The 25173-nt window shown below is 48.0% G+C and overlaps 1 protein-coding gene, 1 long non-coding RNA gene and 2 other non-coding genes across 8 annotated transcripts in view; 1 reads left to right on the forward strand and 3 right to left on the reverse strand.

The window, feature by feature from the left end:
* LOC103350121 (uncharacterized) overlaps positions 1-5516 on the reverse strand; it is a 10610-nt gene extending 5094 nt beyond the window's left edge. The window contains exons 1-2 of the long non-coding RNA XR_001794503.3: positions 5380-5516; positions 1237-1337 (exon numbers count right to left, since the gene is read on the reverse strand). This is a non-coding gene — a long non-coding RNA (uncharacterized lncRNA). The remainder of the gene's footprint in view (positions 1-1236; positions 1338-5379) is intronic.
* Positions 4840-4924, reverse strand: TRNAR-UCU (transfer RNA arginine (anticodon UCU)). The gene is given in 2 exon segments: positions 4840-4875; positions 4888-4924. It is a non-coding gene; the product is annotated as a tRNA-Arg (tRNA).
* Positions 5377-25173, forward strand: part of BCAR3 (BCAR3 adaptor protein, NSP family member) — a 282166-nt gene continuing 262369 nt past the window's right edge. For 4 of the 5 annotated variants that reach the window (XM_070078017.1, XM_051857483.2, XM_070078018.1 and 1 more), the window contains exons 1-2: positions 6087-6383; positions 6684-6830. The gene's annotated coding sequence lies outside the window, so the exon portion shown is untranslated. Of the gene's footprint in view, positions 5516-6086; positions 6384-6683; positions 6831-25173 lie in introns of those variants that run through there. The other variant, XM_051857484.2, reaches the window with a different exon arrangement.
* On the reverse strand, positions 5584-5643 carry MIR760 (microRNA mir-760). The gene has a single exon (NR_162702.1). It is a non-coding gene; the product is annotated as a microRNA mir-760 (primary transcript).

A 25173-nucleotide genomic window follows, 5' to 3' on the forward strand; every position in this document is an offset into this window, starting at 1 on the left:
TTTTTTTTTTTTTTTTTGACAGGCAGAGTGGACAGTGAGAGAGACAGAGAAAAGTCTTCCTTTGCCGTTGGTTCACCCTCCAATGGCCGCCGCGCTGCAGCTGTTGAACCGTGCTGATCCGATGGCAGGAGCCAGGTGCTTCTCCTGGTCTCCCATGGGGTGCAGGGCCCAAGCACTTAGGCCATCCTCCACTGCACTCCCTGGCCATAGCAGAGAGCTGGCCTGGAAGAGGGGCAACCGGGACAGATCCGGTGCCCCGACCAGGACTAGAACCTGGTCTAGTTCTAATTGAGCCGCGGCGCCAGCCATGATTGCATTTTTTAATCACTTTATTATATATAAATGTCAGTCTTCCTAAATATGCAAAAATTGAAAAACATTAGAATGTTAATACATATAATGGGCCGGCGCTGCAGATCACTAGGCTAATCCTCCGCCTTGCGGCGCCGACACACCGGTTTCTAGTCCCGGTCGGGGCGCCAGATTTCTGTCCCGGTTGCCCCTCTTCCAGGCCAGCTCTCTGCTGTGGCCAGGGAGTGCAGTGGAGGATGGCCCAAGTGCTTGGGCCCTGCACCCCATGGGAGACCAGGAGAAGCACCTGGCTCCTGCCATCGGATCAGCGTGGTGCGCCAGCCGCAGCGGGGCAGCCATTGGAGGGTGAACCAACGGCAAAGGAAGACCTTTCTCTCTCTCTCTCTCACTGTCCACTCTGCCTGTCCAAAAAAAAAAAAAAATATATATATATATACATATATAATAAAGAGAAATTCATTTCAGGTGTGTAGGAAGAGTCAAGTATTAGTAAACATTAATGTACTACAAAATATTAATAAATCAAGGTGAAAAATCTCCATTTATTATTGAGAGATTTTTCTCAATGCATGTGTATATGTGTTTTTTATGCACACACATGCCCACATTAACCCCAAAAGGCAGAGTCACGCTTAGTGGAAAAGCATTCCTAAATAACCAGGATCAAGACAATGATGTCCACTGTAATCATTATCAAGGAAAATTATTTAATGCTTTCTGGATGTATCAGCTGGTGCTATTACAAGAGAAACAACATGAGGCATAAAAACTAGAAAAGAAGGGGCCAGTGCTGTGGCACAGCAGGCTAAGCTGCCACCTGTGACAGTTCAAGTACTAGCTGCTCTGCTTCCAAACCAGGTCCCAGCTACTGTGCCTGGGAAAGCAGTGAAAAATGGCCCGAGAACTTGGGCCCCTTCCACCTACCTGGGAGACCCAGATGGAGTTCCAGGCTCTTGGCTTCCACCTAGCAAAGCAGATGGAAGATCTCTCTCTCCCTCTCTCCATCACTCTGCCTTCAAATAAATCTTAAAACAAGAAAAGAGAAAGCAAAATCATAATTTGTGGATAGTTCCAGAATACACAACTTAGTCAACTGCAATTTTTCCTTTTAAAAAATTTGAGATGGGGACATTATTGTGGCATAGTGGGTAAAAATACCATCTTGCAACACCAGCATCCTATATGGGTGCCAGTTCATGTTCCAGCTGCTCCACTTCCCATCCAGCTCCCTGCTAATGATATGGGAAAAGCAGCAGCAGATGTCCCAAATGCATGGGCCCCTGCCACCCATGTGGGACCCAGATGGAGTTTCTGGCTTCGGCTTGGCTCAGCCCTGACCACTGTGGCCACCTGGAGGAATGAACCAACAGATGGTAGATCTGTCTCTGTAACTCTTTCAAATAAATTTTTAGAATCTTTTTAAAAAATAAGATACTTCTAAAAACAGTGTGTAATTCCATATATTTTTGCATATTCAGAGTTGTGCATGTATTACCACTATTTGCCTGATATTTTCATTACCACAAAAAGAAACCTCACACCCATTAGCATTTACTTCCCATTTCTCCACCCCAAATGGCTTGCAGCAACTAATTTATTTTCCGTCTCTATGGATTTGCCTACTGTGGACAGACATTTCCCATAAATGGATTTATAGAATGTATGGTCCTTCGTGACTGGCTTCTTTCAATTGCATGTTTTCAAGGCTTACTTGTGTTTCAACATGAATAACAGTCCATCAAATAGATATACCAGATCCTGTTTATTCATTCTTCAGCTGATGGACATTTGAGTTGTTTCTACTTTTTCACTATCAAAACTAATGCTGCTGTGATCACACCTGTATACGTTTTTGTGTGGACATATGTTTTCAATTCTCTTGCATGTACATGAAGAGTAGAATTTCTGGGTCATATCATGACTTTAATGTTTAACTTTTGAATAACTGCCAAAACCATTTTCAAAGAGGCCATACCATTTTATACCCCCACTGGCAATGTGTGAAGGTTTCAGTCTTTGCCAACACTTCTAGTTTCTTTCTTTTTCATTACAGCCCTTCTGGTGAGGTGTATAGTATAGTGTGCTTAGTGCAGTGTATCTCATCATGGTTTTGAACTGAAAACTATTTTAAATAGTAAGATCATTAAGGAAAATGACTATATAAAATTATTTTAAATATCAAAAGCTTTCTTATATACAAACAACACCAGTTAGAAAATAAAGATTCCAACAAAAAGATAATCTAGAAATAAAGTTAAAAAATAAAGATCTATATGAAGAAACTAAACCTTTCTAAAGAGCATAGAGGAGGACTGAATATGTAAAAAGGCAAACCTGTTCTTTTTTCTCCCTGCTATTCTTAAATGGGGAACCTGGCATCTTTAAGTGGTTCAATTCTCACTATATTAACCTATGGTTACAACTGTAACAAAAATGGCTTCTAAGATCAGAGCCAGACTAGCTGTAACTAAAGGTCACATGAAAAGATAATACAGAATTGAGATTTTACCCATAGACCCAGCCTTCCTGAGTTCCCATCAGGCTCACGGCTTTTTAGCTGTGTATCCTTGGACAAGTTACTTAACCTCTCTGAAGTCCAGATGCTTTGTCAATCAAAGGGGATAATAATATCCACCTGGTATGGGATGTCAAGTGGATCAAATGTACTAAAATGCATAGAGCAATTAGCCTAGTAGTTGGTATACAGCAAATGTCAAATAAGTGATAGTATCATTAAATGGAAAAAATAGTAACTCAAAATAGGTGAGGAAAATTTCTAAAAACTAACAGTGATTTTTAAAACAGCACAGTTCTATAGAATCCAAATTAAGACAGATCAATTGACTAGAGAACCTAGAATGAGAACCTAAATGCACATGCGAATTCAGAAAATGATAAAAGTAATATTTCAAATTAGTGTATAAAAGGATGGGTGTTTATCAACCATGATTCTGGGACAAAATTCTCACTACACTTTTTACACAGAAGTAACAGTCCAGATGAATACTGAAAAATAAAGCTGTTAAAAGAAAGAAAAGGCCTTTAATAATCTGAGTATGTAAGACCCCAAACCTGGGAGCCAGAAGACTGTTAAATCCAAATCTATAAATATCTGTAAGAAAAACAAAATACCGTGAACAAAATAAAAAAGAATAATTGTTAACACATATCACAAAGGGCTATTTTCCTTAATATGTAAAATGTTCCTTCAAACTAAAAAGAAAATTACTAATGACAATAGAAAAATATGAGCACAACTCAAGGTCAGATAAATCACAGAAAAAGAAACACAAATTGTTCTATTTTGAGATGTTCAGCTTCACTCATAACAAAACACATGCATTAACACTTCAGCTTGAAATCATTTTCACCTGTCTGATGGCGTGGGGGTTGTGGAAAAACAAGCCGTCTCGCATGGTGCTAGGGAGGGGGAAACGGAGACTGTCATGGCAACCTGCCAGTATCTATCAATGCGGAAACCAATTTTTGCCAGCAATTCGACTTCCTAGAATTCCTCCTGCAGATACACTCACACTTACATACAACTCAATATAAACAAGGACGCTGAAGCACTGTAGGCGATAGGAAAATACCGGACACTCAAATGTCCAAGCCTCAGGAACTGTGAAATGATTATGCTACACAGGTACAACAGCACAAAGCAGTTCTGCGTGTTAATAAATGAAACAAGCATGGCATGGCATTTTAAATACATTATTACATGTATCAGCACTGACAGAGGCAATAAACATAAAAACGCTAACGTGCATGAATCTGAAAATATTTCCAAAAACTCATGATCACATGGCCTGTGGGGCGAACTGCAAGGCGAGGATAGAGGAAAAACATGGATAATTGTTTCTCCCCCTACCTTTTGTGATAATTCTGTTTTGTTGTTGTTGTTGTTGTTGTTGTTGTTGTTTTGTCTTTTGTACGCATTACCTGTTTTTGCTCATTGCAATTCCATTCATTTTTTTTTTTTAAATCTGTTCGCGTTTAGTGACGTGGAACCCTTAAACCACGTGTAAGGCTGGCTGTGTCACGAGAGGTGCCGCCGAGGGCCCACAGGCGGGGTGGGCCTGGCACCTCCTGGCACAGGAATCGGGAGGTCTCGTCAGGAACACCGGTTCCCGGGCCCCACCTCAGCCGGACCGCACGGAGAGTCCCGGCCTGGCGCCCGGAAACCTGCAGCGCCGCCGGGCCGCGCTCACTTTGCAGCCCGGGTTTGGGGGGCCGGTGAGCCGGCACGCGCAGCGTCCCCCGAGCCCCGGGCCTGCCGTCGCCGTCGCCTCCTTTTGCTCCCCGCCGCCATCTGGGGACGCTCTTCTCAGGACCCGGATCCGCGCCGCCTCTCAGCCACTGCGGTCGCGGAGCCCCAGGGGGAGCGGGAGCCCGCGAGCCGAGAAAAGCCGAACGTAGCGGGGAGAGAGCAGGGAGCGGTGAGGGCGGGTGAAGCTGTTTAAGAAAAGCAGGCGAGCAACGACGGAGGTAGAAAGGAAATTCTGGGGAGAAAAAAAAAAAAATCCTCGACTCCGCCGGGACTCGAACCCGGAACCTTTGAATGCCTTCAGCCTCTAGAAGTCCAATGCGCTATCCATTGCGCCACGGAGCCACCTGTTGGAGTCTCCGCGCATCTGCCATATTAAGCCAGAGGCGACGGCCTCGCGCCCTTCCCACCACCCCCTCAGTCTTCTGTGTCGCCGGGGCCGGCCGCTGTGCACAAGGGGCTGCCAGCCGGCGCAGCCGCCTCTAACGCGGGCCTCGGGCGCCGCTCGCTTCTCCCGGAGGCCGACGAGCCCCGAGAGCGAAGCCCGCCGCAGTCTGCCGCTACCGGTCGGTCGCTCGGAGAGCAGCCAAAGGCCGTCTCCGACCCGCCCCTGCCTAGCCCTACGAACCTCGGCTGCGCCCTTTCCTCCCCGGCTCCCTTCCTGCCCCGAGCGCCCCCGCCCACCACCAGGTCTCTCCGGCCGCAGTCCCCGACCGGCCTGGCCCCGGAGACAGAGGCCCGAGCCGGCCGGCCGTTGCGCCGTTAAGCCGGGCCGGTGGCGCCGGGCACTTACGTCGCACCTTTGAGTGGCCGATGCCCAGCGGCTGCCCCTCGGACTGCGGGGCGTAGACAGAGCCCCTTCTCCGGCCCCGGCTCTTCCCTCGCGGCCGGCAGCCCGGACCTGCCCCTGCGAGCGCGGGCCGCGGCGACGTCTGTGTGCGTGCTTATGCGTGTTTATTTACGCGGGGGTTCGGAAAAAAAAGGGGGGGTTTGGGTTGCATTTCGCTCCCCACAGACCCAGAGCCGAATTTCTGAGGTATCCGGGCTCTGGTGGACTGAGGGGGGCGACGCGCCCCCGGGGCCGCAGCATCCTCCGACAGCCTGTGCGAGCGCCAGGGGCTACCTGCAAGGGCGCCGCGCAGCCGCCCCAGTCCGCGCGCCCGGGGCTCGCGGCTGCGTGGGCGGCAGCCAGGAGGGGGACGGCGCGCGTGGGAGCGCTGCGAGCATGCGTGTGCCGGCGTGTGAGGTCGAGGGCGCGCGCCCGAGCGCCGCCGCCGCCGCTGCGGGGCTTCCTGGTGCTGCTGCTAAGGAGGGCGCGGCCGGCTCGACCCCGAGAGGTGGGGGGTGGGGGACGGGCAGCGGGTCTCCAGTGCCCCCTAAACCCCACAAGCGCGACCCCGAAGCCGCTCGAAAGAGACGATGTAAATGAAAGCTGGGTGGTTGCTACGCAACCGCCGCCGAGCGCGGAACGGTGGCTGGCTCGCCGCTCCAATCAGCGCGCGGCCCTGCCGGCCGCCTGCACGGCCGTCGCCGAGCCGCCGCGGGGCGCGCTCCTCAGGCTGCAACACCGCCCACTTCTGCAGCGAAGCGGGCTAGCCTCAGCCCACCCTGTGGTTTTCCTCCCTGCCCGGAGTCACCAGGCATCAAAGTGCTCACCCCAGGAAGAGCCTGGCGTGGTTGGGATCTTTGCATTCTTGTTTAACAATCCCGCAGCCGTGCTGGCGCGGGTGCTATCGTCCCCTTCTTAAAGAAGGAAAACTGCAGCCGAAAGAGGTTAAATCAGCCGTGTAGGGGCACCCAGCTGGTGAGTGTGGAGATCTGTGAAAGGTCTGAGAGTGTTAGCTTTCACAGTTTCGGGAATGCTGACAGAACACACTACACTCGGGTCAGAGACGAGAGACTGTTGTAACAAAATTAACCAGAGCATTGGCAGGTTTGTGTTGATTACCTAAATTACCCCGATTCTTACAGGAAAGATGCATGTGGGTCCCGAGGCTTTGCTTGCACACAAAATAGGTTGCCTTCAGGAGAGGAACGCGGAGCTTAGGGAATCCACGATTTGAGAGTGAGCAGCGGTAGCAAGCCTGTTCTTTGTTCCATGCAGAGACATTACCTCATCCCTCAAGACTGCACGCTACGAACACAACCCCTTGAGAAATGGCCCAAGTACAGAGTTGATCAGAGCTGTACATTCTTGGCACAGGCAGCGACAGCGTGCACAGACCCTAATGGTGAACTGCCTCGACAAACAGTAAGTGAAAGGGCCCTGATTGATACCAGGCCTGTTTCTTTCCACCCGCACATAAACAAGGTTCCTTGGAAGCAAGCATTTTATGTGTAATGTTGTTATGCCCCCTCTCATGATATAAAACAAATGTCTTTGCATTGCACGCAGGAAGAATTCTCACAATGGACGAAATTAGGCCTTAAAGTAGAAGATGGCTTAAAATCGTGTTTAGCAGTATTTAAACAAATCTTGACTGAATGCTGCAATGCACCAGGCACTGATCCACTGATCATTGGGGTTTCTCACAGCCCAAAGGGGGAAGAGATGCTCAGCGTCCCTGTGGGAAAACCATAAAGGAATTCTGCCTGGTGGTGTTGGAGCCAAATCTCGAATGATGAGGAGTCACAGATACGGCTAAGCAGCAGTTCAGACTCATCTCTCCAAGTTCTGGGAAGGAAGGATGCACATGTTATCAGTTCCACTTAGTGAATCGAACGAAGAATTTTAGATATTTGATTCATTCCGCTGATTGTGACCTCTTTCTGTGTCGTGGAAAACTTCCAAGATTCAGGGTTAGCAGCGAGTTTGGGGAAATCAGACCTGTGGGAAGCAGCCTGTGAGCGATCAGGAGGTACTGCGCATGCCCCACCATCAGAAGGCTGGGAACCGTCACAGCCAGAGGAGTGCTGAGTGTGTGGCGGTTCTCTAACAATAGCAGTTTAGAGTGAGCCTGGCTTTAGAGGCCCATCTTAGCAGAAAAGGAAATGGAAATGTTTGTTTAGATGCCATCTGGGGAGAAGGAGCCAGTTTTCCCTCTTTATAAACCTCAGAGTTTATAAACAGCAGCCAAAGCACAACTTGACCCAAGAATTCCTGCAAGTGAAAAAGCAAACTGCCAACAGAGGGAGCCAAAGCATGGGTTATAATCACCTCTGAGCCGGACATTCTGCCCACCGGCATTTGAGTTCCCTAGACAGCAAAGCCCTAAATTAAACACGGCTCCGTCTTGGTGTTTTTTAAAATTCAAATCCCATATATGCCTTGGGGGTCTGCAGTTACAGGTTTCGTGTTTTTACAGCAGGATTACTTTTTAGTTGGTATGTTTTTCTATTTGCAGTGATCAGCAGCCATTTTCAGCCTCCCCCGAAAGTTCTAGAAATCTGCTACACGGGTATTTCTATATATTTTCACTAGCTTTGCTTTACTTCAGAGGGTAATGTCATTGTAGTACCAGTTTAATCAAAGTCAATTCGTATTTAGGAACAATACAGTTGGGTTTACTGTGGAAGATAGAGTGGAAGTTGAAAACAATTCCTGCTTTCATGAACCCTCCAAATTCCCTGGGGGAACTATGACCTGTGTGTATGAAGCTTAAGCAAATAATGCAAGATAGCATATGCAAAGTTGGCAAAATGTGGTTGGACATCCATAGCAGTAAAACGGTTTTGAGTTTTCTACCTTCAAATAATAAGCATACAATGCCATACTAATTTAAAGCATAACCCAAAAAAGAAATTGTGAAAGGTTGAAATATTTACAAAGCATATGAAAACCCTGGTGGTGGTTAAGAGGATATGGAGTCAGATTTCTGGTGCTCAAATCTTGGCTCTGCCTCTTATTTGCCGGGAATGATTCTTAACTTCTCCAAGCCATCTTTCCCTCGTCTGAAAAATCATAAAATTGTTATGAGGATCATAGGAGTTGATCTTTGCAAGGATTTGGGTTTTGCCTTGGACTATAGTAAGTGTGTAACAACTGTTTGCCTTTATTATCAGTCAGCAACTCTCAATAAAGAAATCTCACATCCTGCAGGAACAAACTCAAGTTCAGATACAGCATCAGCTAAATTTGTTGCAACTCAAGTATGTTTTCCACCTCTCTACCCTACTCCTACTCAACTGTTATGAAAGAGAACACTTTGTTTCTCAGCCTGAAATGTCCACTTTTTTTAAAAAAAAAATATTTGAAAGGAAAAGGTACAGAGAGGCAGAGGCAGAAAGAAAGAGAGGTCTGTCTGCTGGTTCACTCCCCAAGTGGACACAAAGGCCAGAGCTAGGCCAATCTGAAGCCAGGAGTCAGGAGCTTCTTCGGGGTCTCCCACATGGGTGTTGGGGCCCAAGCATATAGGCCATTCTCTACTGCTTTCTCAGGCCATAGCAGAGAGCTGGATCAGAAGTGGAACAGCCGGGACTAGAACCGGCACCCATATGGGATGCTGGCATTGCAGGCGATAGCTTTACCTGCTATGCCACAGTGCTGGCCTCACTTTATTTTTTTAAGGTTTATTTATTTGAGAGAAAGAGTTACAGAGACAGATGGAGAGACAGAGAGAAAGGTCTTCCATCCACTGGTTCACTCTCCAAATGGCCGCAATGGCTGGGGTTGGGCTGATCTGAAGTCAGGGGCCAGGTGCTTCTTCTGGGTCTCCCACACTGTTGCAGGGGCCTAAGCCCTTGGCCATCTTTCACTGCCTTCCCAGGTCATAAGCAGAGAGTGGATGGGAAGAGGAGCAGCCAGGACACCAACTACCACCTATCTGGCATGCCAGCGCCACCAGCAGAGGTTTAACCTACTATGCCACAGCAACAGCCTCAAAATGTCCACCTTCAGCTGCAAGCTTCCCCATAGGTCTCCCCACAAGAACCTTGGATGGGCCATTGTTTTCATTTGTCCAGCCACATGGTTCCCTCAAATAAGGGTGCAGGTCACCCCTCCAGGCCTTATGAAGACTTACTTCATGCTATACAAAATCTGTTCACAAGGTTTAGATGATGGCATTTCCCATCCTAAAAAAAAATTTTTTTTTTTAACAGGCAGAGTGGACAGTGAGAGAGAGAGAAAAAGGTCTTCCTTTTGCCGTTGGTTCACCCTCCAATGGCCGCCACGGCCGGCGCATCACGCTGATCCGAAGGCAGGAGCCAGGTGCTTTTCCTGGTCTCCCATGCGGGTGCAGGGCCCAAGGACTTGGGCCATCCTCCACTGCACTCCCTGGCCACAGCAGAGAGCTGGCCTGGAAGAGGGGCAACCGGGACAGAATCCGGCGCCCCGACCGGGACTAGAACCCGGTGTGCCGGCACCGCAAGGCAGAGGATTAGCCTATTGAGCCACGGCGCCGGCCCCATCCTAAAATATTTTAACACTGATTTTGAGCTAGACCAAGAGCAAACTATACTAGGTGGCAAGATGAGAATAGGAAAAGAAAACTTTCCAGGATGAAGAAATTTAGACACAGACACAAGAAAAGGGTCTAATGGGTGCTAGTGGCAGAGATGGAACAAAGGAGAGGGAGTACCAGAAAATGGGGCTAAGCAAGTAGGAATCAGGCCAGATGTGGCAAAAGGGGTGAAAGCAGACTTGATTCAAGTTGAGGAGTGTGGATTTAATGCAGCAGGCAATGGAAGCTATTGATTTCTTTTGGCATGAGAAAAGCTTTGCTTCAGAACGATTAATGTCAGAGGTGATTGTGTAAGCTGAGTGGAATGGGGCCAGAGAGTCAGGGAGATTATTATACCCCCATTTAATTTGTACTTGGTGTTTTTCCTATGTTTTCTTCACCTACTCAGCAAATCGTTTTTGAAGGTATAGTTGTCCCAGTAGTGACCTTGGGGGCATACAAAGATAAAAAAGACACGTGTTTGGCTTACAGCCTAATGGACAGGATAATAGGTCCATGAGCTACTGTGGTGCAAAGTAAAAATGTCCAAGTGAGATACAGGTGCTATGGTCTGGGACTTCAAGGGAGAGAGAGGTTGTGAGTACATCTAGAGAGAGGGAATTAGGAAAGGAGGCTGCCCTGGAAATGGACTGTTGTAACCCAGGGCAACTTGCATGCCAGGAAGCCCAGGGAGGACATCAGTAAGTAGACTCAGGAGATGGGAGGGAAAAGATAGGGCAAGGTGGGGAAAATGGTACAGGCTGAGGAGTCCAGTGTGCACTGTCTACAAGGCTCTGATTGTAACACTTGCTGGTAGAGAGGGTCAGGGGGTTCAGGGCACTGGTGACAAAGTCAGGCCTCATCAGTACCCCGGTTCTGTGCCATCTGCCTATTTACAAGGGGACAAGAATCACAGCTGAGGATCAGGGTGCATGATCCCACCCACCAAGGGGGAAGGGCTGGGGAAGAGGTGGTATCAGAAGAGGGGTTTAGTTGCGGAGGAGAGCTGAGTCAGATGCAGGGATGTCCTCTCTGAGGTGGCCTGGGCCTGCTGGCCAGGCTTGCAGCCTCGCAGGGCTCGGGAAGGGTGTAGGACTGTACTCTAGATGGCACAGTGCCCTGTCTGCCAGATGGCCAGACTCTTCAAGGCTGGAGAGGCTTTGTGCCTGCACAAATGAAAGAGCACACTGAGATTAGCCAGGCCCTCTGCAGCCTCCAAGGACACTGTGGTGAGAAGATAGATGTTGCCCTTGTTCCCAGATACCTCTGGGTTCTGAAGCACTTTCAAAGCTCTATCATTCTCTGCGTCTTCCCTGAGACCATAAGCATCTCAGGGCAGGGAACCATGTCTTCTCCTTCTCTTTCACCCTTGTAACCTCAGTCCCTACCACTGTGCTAGCTGGTGGCGAGCCCCTTTGGATGTTGATTGCATAAATGAATGATTCTTGTAGACAATAAGGAAGCTGCTTGACAGTGTGCCTTGCTCATCTTCCACATTAGACCAGAAGCTCTGTGAAAGCTAAAACATCCTTGCTTTTTGGTTCTTTTGTAATTCCCTCCAGGACTTAGCATGTTGCCCTGTGAACAGTGGGTGCTCCACAAATGTTGCCTGAATGATTTTGTAGAAGTAGAAGTTGATATTCAGTGTCCTAATTCCTGCTTCCAGTGGCCCAGTTTGGGGGAGTGATTCTTGGATTCCACACCCCCAGACCCACATCTCTTCTTTCTAAGTTCTTGATACTTGGTAGGATGAGTCCTTTTGGCAAGTGTGTGGGGGTGGAGGTGTCTGAGCCCTGCTCCTGGGTATCACAATATCACAATCTTTTTTTTTTTAAGATTTATTTATTTGAAAGTCAGAGTTACACAGAGAGTAGAGAGGCAGAGAGAGAGGTCTTCCATCCGCTGGTTCACTCCCCAATTGGCTGCAACGGCCAGAGCTACACCCATTCGAAGCCAGGAGCCAGGAGCTTCTTCCAGGTCTCCCATGCGGGTTCAGGGGCCCAAGAATTTGGGCCATCTTCTAATTCTTTCCCAGGCCATAGCAGAGAGCTGTATTAGAAGTGGAGTAGCCAGGACTCGAACAGGTGCCCATATGGGATGCTGGCACTGCTGATGGCAGTTTTAACTGCTATGCTGCAGTGCCAGCCCTAATTAGTAGTTTTCTAGTTTCCAAAATGTCATCTACTTGACAACTTATAATCTCATCACTAAAATGATCCAACTGTCAGTGGTACAGCCTGGCTTATCCCTGGAGGTTGGTGGGAGGAAGGGGAGGAGAATGCCTTAGAGAAGCCTGGTGGGAGGTGCCAGGTGAGTTTGGTGGGCTTTGGAGACAGTCGTATGAGAAATTACTTAACTTCTCCAAACCTATTTTCATACCCCTAAGGTAGAAAAAATAATTTGTACTTCACAGGGTTGTCATAAGGATTAATGGAGCTGCTGACATACACTGATATGACAGTAAGGTATCTATAGTAGTGTTTTATTGCTGCATTCATAAATTGGCCTAGGCTTTAGAAGCTTAAAACAATAAAAAATTTATTTCACTGTTTCTGCAGGTCAGAGCAGCTAAGCTGAGTGGTTTTGGCTCAGGGTCTGTCATGAGCTTGTCTGGGACTGTAATTATCAGAAGATTTGACTGGGGCTTCAGGATCTGTTTCTAAGATGACATGCTCTTGTGACTTTTAGCAGGAGCCCTCAGCTTCCTGGTCATACAAATCTCTCCACAGGGTTGCTTCCCACAGAGGGAATGATCTAAGAGAAGAAGAAAGAGAATATCTTTTGTGATCAAGACTCAGAAGTGATATATCATCACTTCTACAATATTCTGCTGGTTGCACAAATCAACCATTATACTCATACAATGTGAAGAGTACTATATAAGGATATAGCAAATACCAGCAGTAGGGTTATTGGGGTCCATCCTGAGTTTGGTTTCCACAGCATCTATAATATTAGGTCTTGTCCCCTCTTAATATGACACCCATAGTCTACACCCTCTATGCCAATCAACAGATACTCTGAAAAGGAAGAGTTGAGGTGATTTAACTTTGTTCTTTTCACACATAATTATTTTGGCTGAGTCAGAAGCTTTCATGCTCATATCAGGCTTATAGTTGTGATTCAGAAATTTGGGACTATCAGGGTTTTATGCGTTGCAGGACAGCTCCCTCAATGTAATCTAATTAATGCAAGCCTTTGAGACAAGGACTGTCTGTCTCTCTCCGTGTGTGTGTGTGTGTGTGTGTGTGTGTGTGTGTACACACATGACCCCTTGAGCATGACCCCTGCAGATGTTGAATGGATGCATGACTGCATAGATGCATGGTTAGCATGGATAGATAGATGAATTCTTCAGGTATAAAATGGCCTAGCCTGATACTCAAATGGTAGGTGCTAATATGAATTAAAGGCCTAGGTCCATTCCTATTAGGCCTCTACTCTGCTAGGTGGGCATCCACATTGTAACAGTCATTACAGATAGAGCCTAGTGAGAATGTGGCTCCACATTGCAAAGTGGATTACAAAGAAATGTCTAGCACCTGACCTGTTAGGGCTTACTTATAAGAGAACAGAGCCTAATTGGCTGGGAATTTGGAAGGAGTAGGATACAACAGTCTGAAAGCTGCAACAAAATATATCTTGAAGCAGGAACTGGAATGTAACGTAGATCAAACTGAGAATAGAAGAATAGAACTCTGTAGAAAATCTAGAGGCAAAGGCCGGTGCCGTGGCTCAATAGGCTAATCCTCTGCCTGTGGCGCCGGCACCCCAGGTTCTAGTCCCGGTCAGGGCGCCGGATTCTGTCCCAGTTGCTCCTCTTCCAGTCCAGCTCTCTGCTGTGGCCCAGGAGTGCAGTGGAGGATGGCCCAAGTCCTTGGGCCCTGCACCCGCATGGGAGACCAGGAGAAGCTCCTGGCTTCGGATCAGCGCGGTGCAACAGTCGCAGCACGCAGGAAGGAAGACCTCTTTCTCTCTCTCTCTCACTGTCCACTCTGTCAAAAAAAAAAAAAAAAAAAAAAATCTAGAGGCAAGGCCTGGAAGCAACAGAGAACAAATGAACAAGAAACCAGTAACAAGGTCTGAAGCTCATTGAAGTTGAGAATGGAGAAGGAGAGAGAGGAAGGAAGGTACGCCACTTAGATTCAGCTGTAAACAGCAGAGAACAAAGAGCTTAAATGAAATAGAACTTAATTCTTTGTTAGGTAACAAAGGTTAGGTAAGCTGTCTAGCATGGATATGGCAAGGTCCAGGTTCCTTAGGAACCTAGAATCCTATCTTGCTGCCCTACTGTTTTTCATATGTGGCTTTTACCTCATGGTCCTGTCATCACACCCATACTTCATTCAGTAGTGTAGAAGAAACAGCAGGATGAGTATGCCACCCCCCTCCAAGACAGGGTTTCTCATTGTCAGTACTATTGGCCTTTTGGGTTAGATAATTTACTGAGAGCTGTTGTCTACATTGTAGGATGTTTAGCACCATTCCTGGCCTTTACCCACTAGATGCCATGTAACTCCCCAAGCTACCCCAGATGAATTAAACAAAGAGGTCTACAGACATTGGCAAATGTCCCCTGTGGGGCAAAAATCTCCCACGTTTGGGAACCACTGTTTTTTGTTGTAGTTGTTGTTTAATTTGAAAGGAAGAGTTACAGAGATCTTCCATCTACTGGTTCGCTCTCCAAATGGCTGCAACAGCCAGAGCTGGGACAAGCCAAAGCCAGGACCCGGGAGCCAGGAGCTTCTTCCAGATCTCCCACGTGGGTGCAGAGGCCCAACCATTTGAGCCATCCTCCACTGCTTTCCCAAGTGCATTAGTAGAGAGTTGGATCAGAAGTGGAGCTTCTGGGTCTCGAACTAGTGCCCATATGGGATGCCAGCATCCCAGGCTGAGTCTTAACCTGTTACACCACAATGCTGGCCCCACTGAGAACCACTGCTTTTAGTTGACTTTGCTGAGGCTGCCCGTGATCTTTCTACTTACATGCTCCTGATTAGAACTCAGTTACTGAGGCAACTTTGAGCCATAAGAAGCTGGGAAACATAAGCATTAATCCAGACAGCCATATTCTCACCTGAAAATCAGGATTTCTTTTTTTAAAAAGAAATATTTATTTTATTTATTTGAAAGGCAATGAGACAAAGATAGATAGATCAATAGATAGATAGATCAATCTCTCATCTGCTGGTTTACTCCCCCAGATACCCACAATATCCTGGGCTGTGCCAGGCCAAAACTGAGAGCCAGAAACTCAGTTTGGGTCTCCCAACAAGTGAAAGAATGCCAACTACTTGAGCCATCACCTGCTGCTTCCCAGGGTGTGTGTTAGCAGGAAGCTGGAATTTGTACTGGAGCCAGGACGCAAACCCAGGCACTCAACCACTATGCCAAACACCCACTTCAGAATTTCTATTATTAGAAAGAAGGTGCGAATAATTTGAAGATAATGCAAATGCAAGGACAGAGACAAACTTTGGCTATTTTGTTTCAGATCCTAGCTACTGGTTGAGGATGTACGGATCTTAAGGAGGAGAGTGTGTGGTAACCACAGCCATTGGCATCCTGGATCTGTGAAGTGGGACTGAGTTTTCAGCCTAGAAAGATGAGGATGGTGTCGCATGTGTTGCCTTCAACACATGGCCTTAACCTGGCTAAAGAGAATGCAATAAGGCATGAAATTTCCTAGTCACCCTTGGCTTTGGAGATCTCTTTACTTCTCTTTTCCCCCCGCCTCACTTTGTCCTTCCTCAGCTTCTTCCTCTCTCCCTTCTAGGCTTCTCCGCTTCACTCCTTTCTCCCTTTCCGATGAGTTTACGAGAGGCATGGATATAGAACCAGGGGACCTAGAAGCCTGGCCTGGTCTTGTCAGTAACTTAGTCCTTCAGCCTCTCTGGACACCAGGGTCCTCATCTGCAAAATTAGGGGCTGACCAGGTAATTCCTAGGGTCCTCCCTGGCTGTAAAAGGCTTTGATCCTCCAAAGTCCGCAAGGCCACAGGAAATAGTGGAGAGAGCCTCTGTCGAGTGGCATCAGGAAAGCTGCTGGCTGGGTCTCTATCTGCCAGGTTCTCCAGCCCTGTGAAGTCACAGCCTGGCAGATGTCATTAGATTCCCCCCACTGGCTCTAGAGAGGCCTGCTTGGGATGGGTGGCACACTTGTCTTGCTAAATCTGACCAACTTACATCATGCCATATGTGCCTCATTACAAACCTGTGCTGGGCCAGACAGATGGATGCTTCCTGGACTCCCAGTGAAAGCCTGAAACGGTCCACATGGTGGCCCAGCTGGTCCAGAGAGGAGCCCCCATGTCGTGTTTAAATTGTTTCTCAAAGTGCTTTCATTTCTTTGTTTAACAAGCCCTTCTTGGGCACCTGCATAGACTTAGCATTCCATAAGACTGTAGTAATAGAATGCAGAAAAGTCACAATCTCTCCCTTTCTGACCATGCCCCTGGGATTGACCAGGGACTTCCTGTTTCTTCCTATCTGACTCTCCAGCCTTATTTCCCTCCATTGCTCTCTTAGTTCCTCCAGCCCCTTTCCCTGGAGAGGTTCTGGACATGTCCATGCTCAGCCTGAACAAGGATCCCCCGACTCCACACCACATACACACGTGCATGTACACACATAAGCACACATGCACACATATGCAAACACACTGCTACCTCTCTCCCAGGCCATGAGTTCTGCATTCTTTAGGTCTCAGCTTAAGCATTCCTTCCTCAGGGAGATCTTCCCTGACTGGCTCAGCTCCAAACTGAAGTACAGCCGCCCTCTAGTTTATCCCCATAGAACTTGACTTTCTTTCTCCTATCAGCCACCATCTTGTAACTCCTTCTGAAGTCTTTCCCTGCCTCACCTGACTACACACCACCTGGCAGCACTGAGGAGCTGGGCCTCTTGATCACCACTGGATCGATGCCTGGCGTACAGTTGGTCCTCAGTAAACAAAGAGCAAGTGAAGCTGTGAAAAGCACAGACTTATGGACCAACATACCCTGTCAAGTTCTCCACAAGGAATGTGAGCAGAGGCTGGTAGACAGCCCCACAGAAAGGGACCCTGATCTCTGGGAGGGACAGGGAAGGGGGCAAGAGCTCCCGGGAGAAATTCCTACCTGATCTTGAAGGAGGAGCAGGGAAGAGGAAAGAACAGGCCAGGCAGAACAGCAGCATGAATACAGGGAGGGAGCAGGCATTCTGGAGGCTTCAGGGGCCTAGGGAGAAGCTCAGCGGGCAGATATGGGGCCTGCGCCCAGGGCTGGCAGAACTTCTCTTCTGCTCCACTCTCCTCACCCACCCTTCCCTGCCCTGCGCACTTTCCCTAAGAGCTCCCAGAATCTTCAACAGTGGAATCCTTAAGGTAACAGGGAACTCTACAGATCAAAATTCTTCCCTCCTTCTCCCCTACTCCTTCCTTCCTTCCTCACCAAATTCAATTCCTAACAAGGATGCTCCAAAAAAAAAAAAAAAAAGTAGGCAGAAAATGGAATTTAGCAGTAATGCACATTTTCTGCAAGCTTTTTGAAGACTTCTCACATTTGCTGAGCTCATTTGATGCATGAAGATTTGGAGAGAGAATTTCCCTCTCACTCTCCACGTCGAAAGATTAATCCAGCCCCAGACCAGAAATGGTCCCGTGGGTTGGCACTGTGATCAGAGAAGCAAATGGGGGCTGGCCTGTGAGGCAGCAAGGGCAGAAATGGGCTGTAGTTGGATCCTGAAGGAGGCACAGATGTAGAGGAGCCAGGTTCACTGAGTCAGAACAGAAACAAGGCGAAGAAAAGGTAAACAAGCCTCTCCCCTACTGCATGCCTTTAAATGCTGCCCTCCCCTCTCCTCCTATGGCCTGGGGGCTGGCAGCCAGTGCCAGACTGTGAGTGCCAACTCCGAAGGACTGGCTCTGGGCAAGGAGGGTGAGAGGCTGAGCTCAGGGGAGGGCAAAAGGGCATCTTGCATCATCTTGGCAAGGGGTAGGCAGAAGCTGCAGAAAGGCAGGAAATATACCTTGTTCCTTACCGCATAAGAAGCATGACTGTCTTCTGGTATGGTGACCTGTGGTTTGCCCTCTGAAGAGACTTTAACTCTTATATACCTTGGATGCTTTTCTCTACCAGGACAGAGCTAAAGCCTACAAAAGGCATAGCCCCCATGTAGGCAGGAGGGAGACTATGCCGTGGTGGCTGCTGCTTCATAGCTCCTAAAAGCTAGCTGAAGTGGAATAGAATGGGTTCTCCAGGCCAGGGTGCCCGTGGTGAGTGCCTTTCAGGCTGACAGCTGTGCTGGGGGAGCTACCAGCTAAGGTGGACACTGGCGGTGACAGCCCTGGAAAGGAGACTATAGCCCTGAGGTTGAATGGCAGATATTAGTATGGCACTCAAATATTTCATCTTATATTGTTGAATGGGGTTTTATATGTGCTGCTTCCCTAACTTGACCTTGGGTATGAAGATAATAGCAGGCTCATATCGCCCAGAGAATCCATTCCAGAGCTGACTAACACCCTGAGAGGTGTCAGTAAGAACTTGTGAGTTTTGATGGATTGCTGGAGGGCTCACGCACAAACTTGGGTGCATGGCTCCCAGCCAAGCCCGACAAAGCTGCCTCCTGCACAGAATCATCCCCAGGATGGCTTGTTTCTCCCAGAGACAGATTGCCCCCAAGCCACCGGGCTCAAGGAACAAAATGCCCAGAGGAAACTCGTTTAAATCTGGATTCAGTGCAGTTTTTGAGGAGACCAAGGAAATGAGGAGGAGGAAGGGGCCTGGCAAGCAGCTTTGGGCTTACAGAGGGCATGAAAAAAATGCCATTAGAGGACCAGGGAGAAGAGACAAAGAGGTTAGTGTGACAGGAAGCCTGGAGGAATAAAGCCAGGAAACAGAGTAGGAGGGAAAGAGGGCACAAAGAAAGGACGAGGACCTGTGCCAGGAGGAGGTGGGAGCACAAAGGGAGAGAGAGGTGCATCTGAGCGGAAGGAGGCCGCTGGGCAAGCAGAGCTGCCAGGTCCTGGCCAGTGTTCCAGAGTCATTGTTTGAGGCCTGCAGGTTACACCGACCCCCCTCGGCCTCCTTGTTGGGCACATCCCGCCTGGCCCAGCTCTTGCGGATGGTTTATCCCATGCAGAAAGGAGTTGGCTTCTGGCTGCAGCAGCCGTATGTAAGCTGTATATAAGCTCCTGCTCCCAGCCCCTGACCTGCAGGTACAATTGCCAGACAGTGTTTAGAGAAGGCAGCAGCTTTGGGAATTGGGAGTGGTCTCTGCCATTGTATTATGTTCCTTGGGAGGCCCAACCATGCTGATAGGACCAGTTCACAAGGTATGTACAGGGGCACTTTAAGCAAGATGTAGACAGAGGGTAGGGCTGGCCAGGTCCTGTGGGCCAGACCAGCGTGATGGCCCAAGGCTTATTTGTTCTGTCAATGAACATTGTTTTTTGTTTTAAATTTTTCTTTCATTCTTTTTCTTTATTTAAAAGGCAGAGAAAAAGCAGAGACAGAGAGATATTCCATCTACTGGTTCACTCCTCAAAACACCAGCAACAGCCAGGGCTGGACAGACCTAAGCCAACAGCCGGGAACTCCATCTGGATCTCCCATGTCGGTGGCAGGGACCCAAGTACTTTCTTTCTTTTTTCTTTTTTTGACAGGCAGAGTTAAATAGAGAGAGACACAGAGAGAGAGAGACAGAGTGAAAGGTCTTCCTTCTGTTGGTTCACCCACTAAATGGCCGCTACGGCTGGCATGCTGCGCTATCCAAAGCCAGGAGCCAGGTGCAGGGCCCAAGCACTTGGGCCATCCTCCACTGCCTTCCCGGGCCACAGCAGAGAGCTAGACTGGAAGAGGAGCAACTGGGACAGAACCAGTGCCTCGACCGGGACTAGAACCCGGGGTGCCGGTGCCGCAGACAGAGGATTAGCCCAGTGAGCTGTGGCGCTGGCCCCAAGTACTTTCAACATCATAACCTGCTGCCTCCCAGGTTGTTCATCAGCAGGAAACTGGAATCAGAAGTGGAGTTGAGACTTGAACCCAAGCACTCCAGTATGGGATGCAGGCATCCCAAGTTCATGTCTTAACTGCAGCACCAAATGCCTGCCCTCAAACATTTGTTGAGTGTCTGCTAGGAGCAGAACAAATAAAACAAACTCCCTGATCTCTTGAATTAATTCTAGTTTACATTCTAGTGAGGGGTAATAGGCTGGTAAACAATAAGATACTTTTTATGTGTGTTAAGTACATTCCTTGTTTGCTTGCTAGTGTTTTGCTTCCCAACCAGACTGAAGCTGTTCAGGACCAGGTCTTCTGAGCTCTGATGTCAATAATGCACAACAGAAAGACATCCAGTGCCTTTATATGTCAACACTAATTTGACTTGTGCAGCATTTTTATGCATTTTTCTTTGCTCTCACCATTTCCACATTAGTCAGCAGTCCCATTGGGAATGGAAGGGGAAGGAAAGTTTCAGAGGGTGGACTCTCCATGAGGAGAGATGTCTGCCTCCTAACTACATGCCTCTACCAGCTTCTTCCCCCAGTTCACCTTCTTTTTTTTTTTTTTTTTTTTTTTTTTTTTGCATGCCATCCTTCAAATCAGTTTTATTCTCTGAAGGGACAGGACACCAAAGATTAGTTTTTTACAAATGGCCAATAGCCTACAGTGGGGACCAAATGCCCATCCCTATCATATCATTTGTAACATTGTAAATTGCATTACTCTTGTCATTTATCCACTATTAATATTTGCTGAGACTGTTCAGTGTTACGGTTACAAGGATGGAAGATCTGCCTCTCACACTGGGATAAAGGACATGAACAAACAGAAGCGACTTCAGTGTGGCAACAATGACAGTTCAGGACCCTACAGATTCACAGTGAGAAACGAGTTTAGAACATGTTTGTGCCAAGACGTGATTCTCTGCTTAAAAAGTTTTGATGATAAGTTGGTTGGGATGTTTGTGACTCACAAGAGATAGAAAGCCCTGGCTCAGCCAGAATAGCCATAGACAGTTAACACCTCACCCAGCAAGTAAGGCTTCCAGGAGACTAAGTCAGCGATCTGATGACCAGGAGCCATCAAATTCTTCCTTTCATTCTCCTCCATCATTTCTTCCATGATGGACCCTTCTGGAATTGCATGATGGCTACAGCATCCAGACCCCTACACTACCCGTCAGAAGGAGAGGCATGCTTTTTTCCCTGTATGTCTGCAAACAGGAAGGAGACCTTTTCCAGGGCTCCCAGTAAATTGTTTTTGTGACTTATAGGCCAGACTCAAGCTGATGCCTTTTCCTAAATACTGACAAGGTAGTAAGATTTCCATGGGTGACTCTGAAATGCATACGGTGCTGTGGAGAGATTTCCTGATCAAAAAAGCATCTGCTCATCAAGGAGTCAGTATGGAGTAGTGACTGGTTGGTGGTAGGTAACCACAGGTATCTTACAAATCACTTCCTCTCACTTTCAGGAAAAAAAAAATCAAACCCTCTATCAAAACATCAAAGGCCCTCCACAATCAGGTCCTGGCCTGCTCATCCAGCCTTATCTTTATCAACAACACCCAACTGCCTTTCTCAGACCATTTCAAAGTGTTGCAATGATCTAAACTCTTTGTTCTCTAATGCCTCAATGTCTCTGCCTCTACTGTGCCTGTACTGACTCTTGCTGCCTTGTTCTCTCAGACTACTTTTTTTGTGTGTGTGATGAAAAAACATATTTAGAATTAGTCGGGGATGGCGCTATGGCTCCGTGGGTTAAAACCCAGGCCTGAGGTGCCACCAGCATCCCATATGGGTGCCAGTTCTAGTTCCAGCTGCTCCTCTTCCAATTCAGCTCTCTGCTATGGCCTGGGAAAGCAGTAGAAGATGGCCCAAGACCTTGGGCCCCTGCATCCGTGTGTGAGACCCAGAAGAAGCTCCTGGCTCCTGGCTTCAGATCAGTGCAGCTCTGGCCCTTGCGGCCATCTGGGGAGTGAACCAGTGGATGGAAGACCTCTGTCTCTGACTCTACCTCTCTCTGTAACTCTGTCTTTCAAATAAATAAAATAAATCTTTAAAAAAAAAATAGAATTAGCCAGCTGAACTCAGTTTACGTGGTCCATATTTTGTTGGCGACATCCCAAGCATCATAATCAGGAACCAGTGGAACATACGCCTTCTCGCTAGCAGGCTTGATCAAGTTGCTGACTTTGGCTACATCAGCGTCATAGAGTTTCTCCACAGCCTGTGTGATCTGGCGCTTGTTGGCCTTGACATCCACGATGATCACAAGTGTGTTGTTGTCTTCTGTCTTCTTCACGGAAGACTCAGTGGTCAGGAGAACCTGATGATGGCATAGTGGTCAAGCTTGTTTCTCCTGGGGGGCACTCTTCTGAGGACATTTGGGCTGTCACCAGAATGTGGGTGACATAGGGAACTTCTTTTTTTTTGGTGGCTGTGGACGCCTTTCAGCACTGCCTTCTTGGCCTGGAAAGCCTTGGTTTTGGCTTTGGCCTTCAGCACCACCCTGGTGAAAAGGACTTTCAAACCGCCTTTGCTCTACTAACACTCTCCTAAAGCATGCCACATGTTCTCACATCTTCCTTGGCTCCCGCTTCCAGGCTGAGGTCTGATAATATTACCTACCTCATAGAGTTGTTGTGAGAATTACAAAGCATGTAAAATCTTTAGTATCAGATGTGCTCAGTAATTATTAATTCTCATCATTTACTGATAATTATTAGCATTCTTATGGAAAGGCATCTGTTGATACACACAAATGGAGAAGCCTAGTGTCACAATGTTATTCTAACATATTTGATCACTTTTCAAATGATTCTAACATTTCATCAACCAGTTTCTGCTTTTTGAAAGGTAGGCCCGGCATCAGCACTGTGGCATAACGGGTAAAGCTGCTACCTGCTGTGCCGGCATCCCATATGGTACCAGTTTGAGTCCTGGCTGCTTCACTTCCAATCCAGCTCCCTGCTAATGCTCCTGGGAATGCAGCAGAGGATGGCCTGCCCTTGGGTCCTTGCACCTACATAGGAGACCCAGAAGAAACTCCTTCCTCCTGGCTTTGGCCTGGCGCAGCTCTGGCCATTGCAGCCATCTGGAAAGTGAATCATCTCTCTCTCTCTCTCTCTTTCTCTCTTTCAGCTCTGGCTGTTGCAGCCATCTGGAGAGTGAACCAGTGGATGGAAGACCGCTTGCTCACTCGCTCGCTCTCTCTCCCTCCCTCCTTCTCAAATGAATCTTTAATAATAAAATAAAAATAATTAAAAAAAGAAAGGTCCCTATAGTCTTGTGGGCCATGGTCTTCCATGTAGACAGCTTACTGTACAGTGCAGATATTTTCAAAACCTTCTCTGCCACCACCTCTAAATGCTGTGAACATCCCAGGGCTGTTTCTAAGAAGAGAGTAAAGGCCCTTCCTGCGAGTGCACCGAACTCTCTGCGGGCCCTGCCCTCATCAGTTGTGTCCTGGATGAGGAGATCAGAGGAGGTTCTGCTCCTGGCCCCAGAAGGAGATCCCTGTCCTCTCATTTCTGAGCTTCAAAGGACTCTGGAGGAGGCTCAAGGAAGGATGGCAGGGGCCGGTGCTGTGGCGCAGTGGGTTAAAGCCCTGGCCTGAAGCGCTGACATCCCATATGGGCGCCGGTTCAAGTCCTAACTACTCCTCTTCCTATCCAGCTCTCTGCTATGGCCTGGGAAAGCAGTACAAGACGGCCCAAATCCTTGGGCCCCTGCGCCCATGTGGGAGACCCGGAAGAAGCTCCTGGCTCCTGGCATTGGATTGGCGCAGCTCCGGCCGTTGCGGCCATCTAGGGAGTGGACCATTGGATGGAAGACCTCTCTCTCACTCTGCCTCTCCTTTCTCTGTGTGTAACTCTGACTTTCAAATAAAATAAATAAATCTTAAAAAAAATAAAAAGGAGGCCGGCGCCGCGGCTCACTAGGCTAATCCTCCGCCTTGTGGCGCCGGCACACCGGGTTCTAGTCCCGGTCGGGGCGCCGGATTCTGTCCCGGTTGCCCCTCTTCCAGGCCAGCCCTCTGCTGTGGCCAGGGAGTGCAGTGGAGGATGGCCCAAGTGCTTGGGCCCTGCACCCCATGGGAGACCAGGAAAAGCACCTGGCTCCTGGCTCCTGCCATCGGATCAGCGCGGTGCGCCAGCTGCAGCGCGGCGGCCATTGGAGGGTGAACCAACGGCAAAAGGAAGACCTTTCTCTCTGTCTCTCTCTCTCACTGTCCACTCTGCCTGTCAAAAAAAAAAAATAAAAATAAAAAATAAAAAGGAAGGATGGCAGATGTGCCCAGCCCTTGCCCCTTGGTGTTGGAGGAAAGCCCCCAAGACATGGTTTGAAGGCTCAGTTGGGCTCCTAGATACTTAAGGCATAATAAGAAATACACAGTTTAGTTTCTGCACAGTTCCTAAAATTCTTGTAATTTTGAAGTAATGGGAGCATTTTTGGTAAAATACATTTGGTCTTAGTACTGAGCTCCTGATACAAGGACATTTAAGACCCTTGGAATCTTGGGGATGATAGGAGTATCTTTTTTTGTGAATGAGGTGATTCTTGAATGGTTGGAGAAGCTGATAACTTCAGGATGGGATCTGGTTACCAGAGGAACCAACTGCATGATTAGTGGGTCAGAACTTACAGCTCTACCCTCTGACCTTTGGGGATAGGGGAGGGGTCAAAGATTGAGCTCAAGCACCAATGGACACTGAGTCAATCAATCCTGCCTCTATAATGGAACCTCCATGAAAACCCTAAATAGTGTGATTCAAAGAGCTTCAGTATTGGTGAACACATTCACTTGCCACACCCCATCCCACACACCTTGCCCTATGCATCCCTTCCATTTGGCCATTCCTGTGTTGTATCTCTATAATAAACTGGTGCTGGTAAGCAAAGTGTTTCCCTGAGTTCCAAGAGTCATTATAGCAAATTATTGATCCTGAATAAGGGAATTGTGGGAACCTTCAATTTATGGCTGCCTGGTCAGGAGTTCAAGACCTCAGACTTGTGGTTAGCATCTAAAAGGGCAGCCGTCTGTGGGCTGAGCCTTCAGTCAGTGGTGTTTGCACTAATTCCAGGTAATTAGTTCCAGAACTGAGTCAAATTGTAGTGGGTCTGCAAGGTGGATTGGAGAATTTCCACACAGTTAGTGTCAGAATGGTTGAGACTGTACAAAAATGGGCATTCTTTAAGTTTTTTTTAAACTGATTTCTGCCAAAAT

This window comes from Oryctolagus cuniculus, chromosome 7 (genome assembly GCF_964237555.1).
Source record: "Oryctolagus cuniculus chromosome 7, mOryCun1.1, whole genome shotgun sequence".
NCBI classification, from domain to species: domain Eukaryota; kingdom Metazoa; phylum Chordata; class Mammalia; order Lagomorpha; family Leporidae; genus Oryctolagus; species Oryctolagus cuniculus.